Below are 9,448 nucleotides of genomic sequence, written 5' to 3' on the forward strand. Positions count from 1 at the left end.
GATCGGATTCAATTTAGCCCGACCCGTGTTTATCATCCATGCATCATCCCATTCCATGCTGCTCTCCATGACTGAAAACAAATACTCTTAAAGAATTAGAAATTATTATTTGAAAAATTAAATAAAAACTCATGCTTGAAATTATTTATAAAAGAAATCAAATTGAATTCAAAAGTAACTAATTATCATGTTTAAAACACTTAGAATATACAAAATATGAATCCATAACACGAAAATTTGATTATTTCACAAAAAGCATCTCTCTCTTTAAATATTAGTTTGTTATCAATGCGAGTATTAATACACGTGTTTATAAAACCAAAAATATGTGGTATATCATTGATTATTAAGTTTTGGAATTAAAAATAGAGATGTACACTGATTTTATTTTTTAATACACAGGTCATTATTAAAAATCATAATTAAAAAATTATAAAAATTCTACCATCCAAAAATATAATATTAAACTATATAAAATCATCACATATTTAATATAATGATTCAGTAAAAAATAAATAAAAAATTATTGCAGTCTTTAAAATAATCATAAATAAAATTTTATATCCATGATAATTAAACAAAATTATATACAAGGTAACTAACTAAAGCTACAAGATATGTGTAATCCTCCCATTTAATGTTGTTTCAAAGAAAACCTTATCACTCTTTTCTCATACTCACGTGATGATCGTCACCAAGAAAAGAAACAAAGAAAACATACAAATACAAAAAATACAAACAAAAGGGTAAGTATGATACTAAGACAATTTATAAAATAAACTAATATCACAAACATCATACTAAAATTACATAGAACAAGTAAATCAAACATCCTAAACATGTCAATATTTAGATTGCACTATCTGGGTTTATAATGAATGCTTAGTTATAGCGGATTGTGCACTTGTGAAGGCTTTTATTACTTTGCAAAGTCATTATCAACGGATTTCACCCTACCACACTCATAAGGTTAGTTTGCTTCACACCTTAGATCATACTAAAAACACCTAAAACTAAGATATCATGCTACTCTCACTACATGTGTCAATATTCTAATTAAGAATGAAAAACCATTAGAGTGTCAGGATAACCCACGAAGACTGAACTTGCTACATTCATACTAATAATATTCGAAATCAACACCAAGAAGTTCTACCTCGGAACTCATTTCCATTTAATAAACAAGTAGACTTAATATTGCATACTTCACCATAAAACTCATGATAAACTATCACGCATACATCGTAGAACTCAAAATAGTACATTCCCAAAACACAAAACAACCAAAAAAATGAATACCCAAAACTTGACTTAGAAGCGCTCAGCCGCATACATCGTAGAACTCAAAATAGTACATCCCCAAAACACAAAACAACCAAAAAAATGAATACCCAAAACTTGACTTAGAAGCGCTCAGTCCCCTTAAAAGGGCACTTAGGCGTCAGTTCCTTGGAATAGGGCGCCTAGGGGGCGCTCAAGCGAGTTCTTCTCGCAAAAAGGGCGCCTAGAGGGCTTTCACGGGCGCCTATGCATGATCTTCTCAGAAAAAAGGCGCTAAGGGGCGTCCAGCGCAGCCTCAGTTTCTAAAATTCACCTATTTTGAGTTTAGATATCTTCTATACAAGTTTGAATGGTTCCTACAATCTCTTGGACACTGAGAAACGACTAAAAATAAAACTCAAATGCAAAGTAGCCACTCTAAACCTCAAACTACCCAATCTAGACTACCTAAACTCAATTCTACCACTCCATTCACCAAAACAACAAACTAAAGACCTAAACAAGTTTTGAGTGACTCAATTACAGGTCCCAAACTTTCTAAACGCGTCCTAACTCCTTACTTCAGAATTTCACTACCAAAACCACCAAAATGCACTAAAAAACACTCAAACACTAATCATGGACCACTTTTTTTAGTTCCAAAACAATTTTCACCCAAAACATACTTCTAATATATCTTAATTGACCCTAAAATAGATATGAAAAACCAGATTCCACAAACCACCATTTTTCTTACAAAGTTGACTATTAGAACCCATTTTTAGCTACTAAAACCATAATCTTAATCACTTTTCACTCAGCCAACATTTTCAGTCAACTACAAACATCAATACAATTGTATGTCACACAATTAATGACAATATTAACAATCAAATTTCATCATATCAGAATTTAATTATACCATACCAAACCATATACATTTCATCAAACAAAGTATAACATAAACATTAAATTTTTTATTCTATCAAGTTATTAAACATACAACAACTAAACTTACAAAACACTGTCAGTTTGGAATTATACATCTAACTTCTCTTACCTTACATCGATAATTGAGCTATAAATTGCATACCCTTTTGCTTAGAGTCCAAAGAACTATAGAAACGCTTACAAAACGCTGACTTGATAACACAATGAGTCATTTGGACCACAAATTGCAAGAGGATTAGGAATGGAAACCAAAGAACACATGCAATGAATTTTCTCATAGCGAAATTTCAGTTTAGAAACAAAAGAGAAAAATGAATCAAAACTTACTTGCTTTAATCTAAAAATTGATCGAATAGATTTATTCCGCTGTGATCTTCTGGGAGCTTCCTGATGATCAATCAGATGATCGAGGAGTTAGAATATTTAGAGAAAAACGAGAAGAAGTTAAAAGAAATAGTTGAAAAGATGGTCGGTGTTTTAATTAATTAGACGAATTTAATAATTTTTATTTATTTGATTAAATTATTTTAAATTTTAAAACATTTAGTGTCATTATTTTGAAACACTTGTCAATTTTAATACTCTATTTTACATGTTGTTACAAAATTTGTATTTCAATTTGTCTTCAATATTTATTTGATAATTGAGATTTTGAAAAATAAAATTATTAGAGGAAAAAATTGTGTACGCTAGAGGAAAAAAATATCAACATATAGTATTATACATTACATCAAGAGTGAGGTGGTGCAGTAATAAAATAAAGGGGAAAAAAGAAAAATTATTGTAAACAGATAAAACTAAAACTAATGTTTAAGAATTGGACTCTTATATAATCAGACACACAAAATGTAAATAAAAGAACGTTGACAATAAAATTAATAAATAAATATTTCAATGTGTTAATATTTTTTAATGACAGATAACATGTATTCATAGAATGATGAATTTTCATTTATTTTGATGTGTTAAAATCTTGTTCTAAATGTAAAAATAAAATAAAATTGAGCATTAAATATATAGAATGTACTAAATTATATACTAATTTATATATAAAATCAAAAAACAATTAGAGGGTCGATATCTCCCTCGCCGCTAATTAACATTCGCCAAAACACTAATATGTTAATAATTTTTGTGACACTTTATATTTTTTAATGTATTAAATCATAACCAAAATTTGTAAATTCATTTGTAAGGATTATTTCTTGACATGAAAGGGATTATTTCTTTGTATTCATTTATTAGTGTCATTTTAAAAATTAATAGCTCTTTCATGACTAATCCTCCAATTATGTTGACATTCCCAATATTCCATACTTAATTTATATAAAGATCCAACAAATTTTGAAATATTCGGATTAATGATGGGTTAAATAGAAAAATATTTATACTTAACTTTAATCCCCTCGTATACTATATTTTTTAAGCCCTGTATATGGTACACAAGTTATTTTCCAAGTAATACTCATAAAATAAGGCACTTTTCATATTTATTTTTTCTAATATCCATACGAATAATGTTTTCCTTTAATAAATTCTCCAACTAAGAATTTACAATGCAGATAATTTATATAAATGAATAACATTTTAATAAAATTTTGGATTGTTATATACTGAACCATCAAAAGCAACACTCTTTCCATTCTCATCCATAAGAAAAAATAAATTACATTTCAATGTTATAAATAAATGAGAAAATTCATTGTTTTAAAATATATTATATGCAAAAGTTAACAACTTTTTACTGTATGTACAGTAGTTATACCCTGCATATAATATAAAAAAAAATGTTGTAAGAAGTAGTCAAAATTGATGTACTTAATTGTGTCTTTTGAAACTTTTTTATTTATATAAGAAGATGGAGGTAGTAATTAGGTGATACATTATATTGTTGATATTTTTTATTATTATCATTTAATATTTAATATTTTTTTATATTAAGTTGAATATCATAGTATAGTTTTAAATTATAAGTTGATATGATATAGAAAGTTCAGTGTAATTGTTGTGTTCTTTTATAATTTGAATTTTTTAATAAAAATGATCAAAAGGTAACAAAAAGAATAAAAAAGTAGTTTGATATGTGCGACGGACTCATGAAAATATATCATTTAATATTACTTTTTGCATGTTGATGAAAATGTGGACCTGATTTGAAGATAACACGTGAATTTCAAAATTATATAATCTAAGGAAGGATTTGCGAAAATAGCTGAATTGCTTAAGCATGTTTCATCATTTTTAATGTAATTTTTGTATTTATTTTTATGCAAACATTTCATGTCAAATTTTATATTATCATGGTAATACATAACAATCAATTCCATAACATATAATTTACATTTTCATCTTTATTTGATATTAATATATTTCTTCAGATTAAATATGAGAACGACATCTTTCTGTTTTCTCATCGGTTAGTATCATAATTTCGACTCTTAATATTCAATAAAAAATTATTTTTCTACTTTTAATTTTTTTTTCTCATTGGACTTATGGTTTGTTCTAATGTTAAAGTTTTTTCCCCAACTTATTATTTTGTTAAAAGGAAGTTGAAAGATATTTATGCGAGAGGGAAGAAAGCAAAAAACAACAAAGATATAGAGATGGGAGAAAAAACTGGAATTGTGAGAGATGAAAAAACATAGTGAAAATAAATATATAGAAAATAAGATGAAATAAATAATGAAATTAAAAATAAAGAGTTGAGAAAAAAATGAAATCCATAAAAAAAATAAGAAAAAAGACAAATAAGAAAAGTGACAAACAAAGAGGAAATAAAAAATAATAACAAAGTTTATAATTTGAAAAAAATGAGGGAAAGAAAACCAACTGATTCGCATGATTCTTCAATGAAAATATATAGCTTATTAATAAAGACATGGACCTAGTTTGAAAATAAAATATAAAGCCCGTACACACATGATCTAAAAAAACAATGAGTTGAAGTTTAAGTAAGTAGTTCGACTAAATATTTGCTTAGGCTCATTTCCATAGTTTTAAATGTAATTTTTGTAAAAATCAATAAAATAATGTATTAAAAGTGACAATTTTAAATAATGGATTCATTTATTTTAATATTAAAAGTTTAAATGTATAAATCAAATTTTAAGAAATAAATTTTATTATTTAAAATATATTATTTTTAAAACTTGCTTTCCAAAAGCTTTCTATCATCTAAGTATTTTCATTTCTAGTTTATTTGTTTGAATATTAAAGAACGTATAACTGATCACAACGACAATGTCTTCAAGTTTGTTGGTCAGTTCTTACAAAATAATAAGTTAATTTATGTTATTTTTCTCAATTTACGAGTTATTCTTGTACATGTGAGTATTGTTTTGTTGCATGTGTCACTAAAATCTTATATAAAACTTTTTGTTAGCGGTATATCCTAATCGTGTTTCTATTATTCGTATGAGCATATATAGTTTCCTATGTGTTTGGAATTGTTTTAGGCTTTATAGAATGATTTTATCATGTATCGTGTAAGGAAATATAATTATCATATTTTAAAGTTATTGACGTGTTTATAATATACATTGCATGTTATAAATGGTATGAAATTTGCTGTATGAGATTGTTGGGATTGATGTCGCATTTAGTTGAAATGCTGCTGAAATCTATTTATTGAACATGTTTGGATGCTGCTTGGAATTTGCTGGTTTGAGGTTCAACTAATGGAATGATATTTGATGAGATGAGCAAATAGGTATTCAAGTTGACTCTAAAGCACATTTTTGGACTAATCACTGAGTTAAAAATGTCAATTTGGTCATTTGATCTGGTACATAGTTCATCTGTTCACAGTTGCAGGTTTATGGTATAATGCTAAACGCTAGTTTTTATCCCCGAGCGACAAATTTGTAAATGGTTTGACATTGAACAGTGACAGGGTACCCGACAATTACCGCATGTTTAAAAATATTTTTACTCTTTTTTACTAAGCGATGAGTAGGTATCGTTGAGCGAGCAAAAATGCAAGAGCTATAGCGTTGAGCATTCTCTATTGCGAGGGGATTTGTGTTGAACGACAGTTTGGGTGCTAATGTGGTTTTTGGTGTTTTCTAACTCCTTATTTGTTTGAAGTGATTTGTTTTGGATTATATACATGTGTAGTATGAAATTAGTGATGCTTTATGGGTTGTAATTCGAGTGTAAGTATGTATGTTGCTTGTTCATATATTATATGGTAATGATGTTAAGTTTGTTATTGATTATGTGTATGGTATATGTGTTTGACGTAATTCCATGAATCTTGTAGGAAAATTCTATGGTGACGTTTCAATAGTATACGTATTCATATAAGGATTTCGTATTATGAGTTATCTTGACGCTTTAATAACTATCAAGTAGATAAAAGTGGGATATGTGGTGACATAACAAAGAAGTCATAGTCTATAAGCTTTACCTTGACCTAAAATGTTTAACGAACTAATCTTGTGTGTAGCAATGGTTCTCTAGAATAGTAAATGTCACTACAAATGTAGAACTCATCAAAATTCAATATCAATACATGTATGTAGATGATTAAATCTATAATGAATTATTGCATTGCTTATCATTGATTGATATAAATCTTTACATGTGTTGACATCTATATAAATGTTGTATAATTTGTCTTTTGATAAATAAAAATATTTTAGATAATCTAGTACACATAGAGATATGTTGAAACTCAGGAATTATTCTCTTTTGTATAATTCCTTTTCTTTTGGAAAAATTATAATGTATGTTAATTTGTATATACAACTTTTTTATATATTCAGTTTATAATTATAAAATAATAGTTGTATTTAAGTCTCATCTTATCTTATTATTATCTATGTAATATTGTAACATCCCAATATCTCACGCCGGATAATTCATAATTTATATATTGTAACATTACATTTACGGTAATATCCCGTAATCTCACACTTATAAATTCATAATTAATATATGTCTACACATGTTTTAAACTCAGATTTCAACTATAAACTCATAAATATAATTCGAATTCTTCTAACTTATTCTTCTGTCTCTCTCTTCATTGGCATTGGATCAGACGACAATCCTTCGTCTGCTCCCGTATAACGAATTATACGATCATCGCACATACCCAAACACAAACAAGTAGGGTGAGTTAACATGCAACAAATCATTTAAAACATGTATAATTACCTTGATATAAACATCATATAATAATTATGTTCGACACCCTCATACCACAATTCCTATTAGACACTCGTCTCACAATACCCAATAGACACCACAATACCCAATAGACACTCATCCGGATGATACGTTGATGAGCGGTCACGGGAGGTTATGCACTTGGAATGACTTCTACTTCTTCTTACAAATACACTTCCAAAATACTTCATACCATTCACAAGGTTAGTCCCCTCACTATGTCCAAAACCGGCACATAGACCAGGACCTCCTGCTCCTCTCACCACATAATTCATCCCTCTCTACTTGAGACTGGATTATTATTAGAGTATCAGGATAGCCTCCAACTACGGGACCCTCAACATCAACATATACACAAATACCATAATATTACTGAATCTCTCCACGAGACTCATACCATACTCATATTCCTCAACTCACATTATACCCCTACAAAATCTCCCTATATCACTTATATCATGTTTAGATGCATAAATTCAATTGCAATATAATAAAATGCAATTATCACAATTATAATTCATAATTCCATATCTACCACAAAAACATGAATTCATCAAACATTTCCATTCCAACAAGATATATTGCACAATATTTTAACAATACAAAATCTGTTAAATAGGATTTAAGTTAAAAACTTGTCGAGTAGACTTCCAGGAAAGAGAGGTGCGTCACAATGGACAACTTAAGTACCAAGTCTTTCCTTAGCCAAAGTGTTCCTCAACTAGTTTTTAACAAATTTCTTATTTACAGATTCAAAACAACAACATATAATATTAACACCGAATTTCAATATAGATAAACATACAGTAAGCATTAACAGTATTCATACAGAATTTCAATATATGAATAGTAATAAAACAATACTAAGTTATAATATAAAAGCATAGAAATACTAAATCATAATATAAAAGCACAGAAAAGTTAGCTCCCCTACCTCTATTCCAGACTTAATCTCCTGCTCCAAATTTGTTTCCCCCGAAACCCTTCAGAACCTCTACTCTTCTTGCAACTAAAAATTTTTCCTAACTCTTTCTTCTCTATTTCTCAAGCTCTCACTTGATTTCTCTTCTCTTGGTGCAAAATAACCTTCCCTCCTATGGCTATTTATAGGTAAAAAAAAATTTACTATTTATTAATATTTTAATATTATTTATTATTTTAATATTATTTAAAAATAATATTTCAATCATTTTCTCACCAAATTTGATCCTAATTTCTACCTACTACTTTCTTCCATGCTAAGAAATCTTAATGCTGAAAATTTATTTTTACTATTTACTTTTTACTATTTACTATTTACTTTTTACTATTCAATTTAAAAAAATTTACTAAATAAGTTACCAAAAATTTGAACCTCTCCTTCTAAAATTACTATAATTTTATATCCAAAATTTACAATTTTCTATCCATTAAAATTATTATTAATAATAAAATACTAAAATTTACTACTATATATATATATATCTTTTTTTTTTTCATGAATCTTACAAATATTCATTTAGTAATTTTATAATATAAAAATGAGATATTACAATATTTTTTATTTGTATATTTAAGATGTACCACACTTTTAATATTTTGTAAACTATAAGTAATTATAAGTAATCTGCTAATGAAAAGTTCATTGTAGTGGAAGATAAGTGTTAAGAATTTATGTGGAGTTTTGAAAATTTTGCATAATTTTACTTATGTTTATGTATCTATGTTACAATTTTCATTATTATAAAATATGGTGTACATCATTATTAAATACAATATCAATATCTTTTTCAAAATTAAATATAAAGAGAGTTTCTCCTTTTTTTTTTCTCTTATGTGTGGGATGACAATTTTACCCGCGGGTACGGGTATCTGCGGGTAAAATTCCCGGTGGGTAGTTACTATATGTAGGTATTTACGACACACGAGTAACAGGTAGTGGGTATTTTAATACCTGTTTCTAAATGAGTCGGGTACGTGTAATATACTATCCGCCCCGCGGGTACCCGTTACTCACAAAAAATTAAAAAGAAATTAATAATTTATATATCTTTTAATTAAATTTAATTAAAAATAAAATAAA

The sequence above is a fragment of the Vigna angularis genome, chromosome 3 (genome assembly GCF_016808095.1).
Source record: "Vigna angularis cultivar LongXiaoDou No.4 chromosome 3, ASM1680809v1, whole genome shotgun sequence".
NCBI classification, from domain to species: domain Eukaryota; kingdom Viridiplantae; phylum Streptophyta; class Magnoliopsida; order Fabales; family Fabaceae; genus Vigna; species Vigna angularis.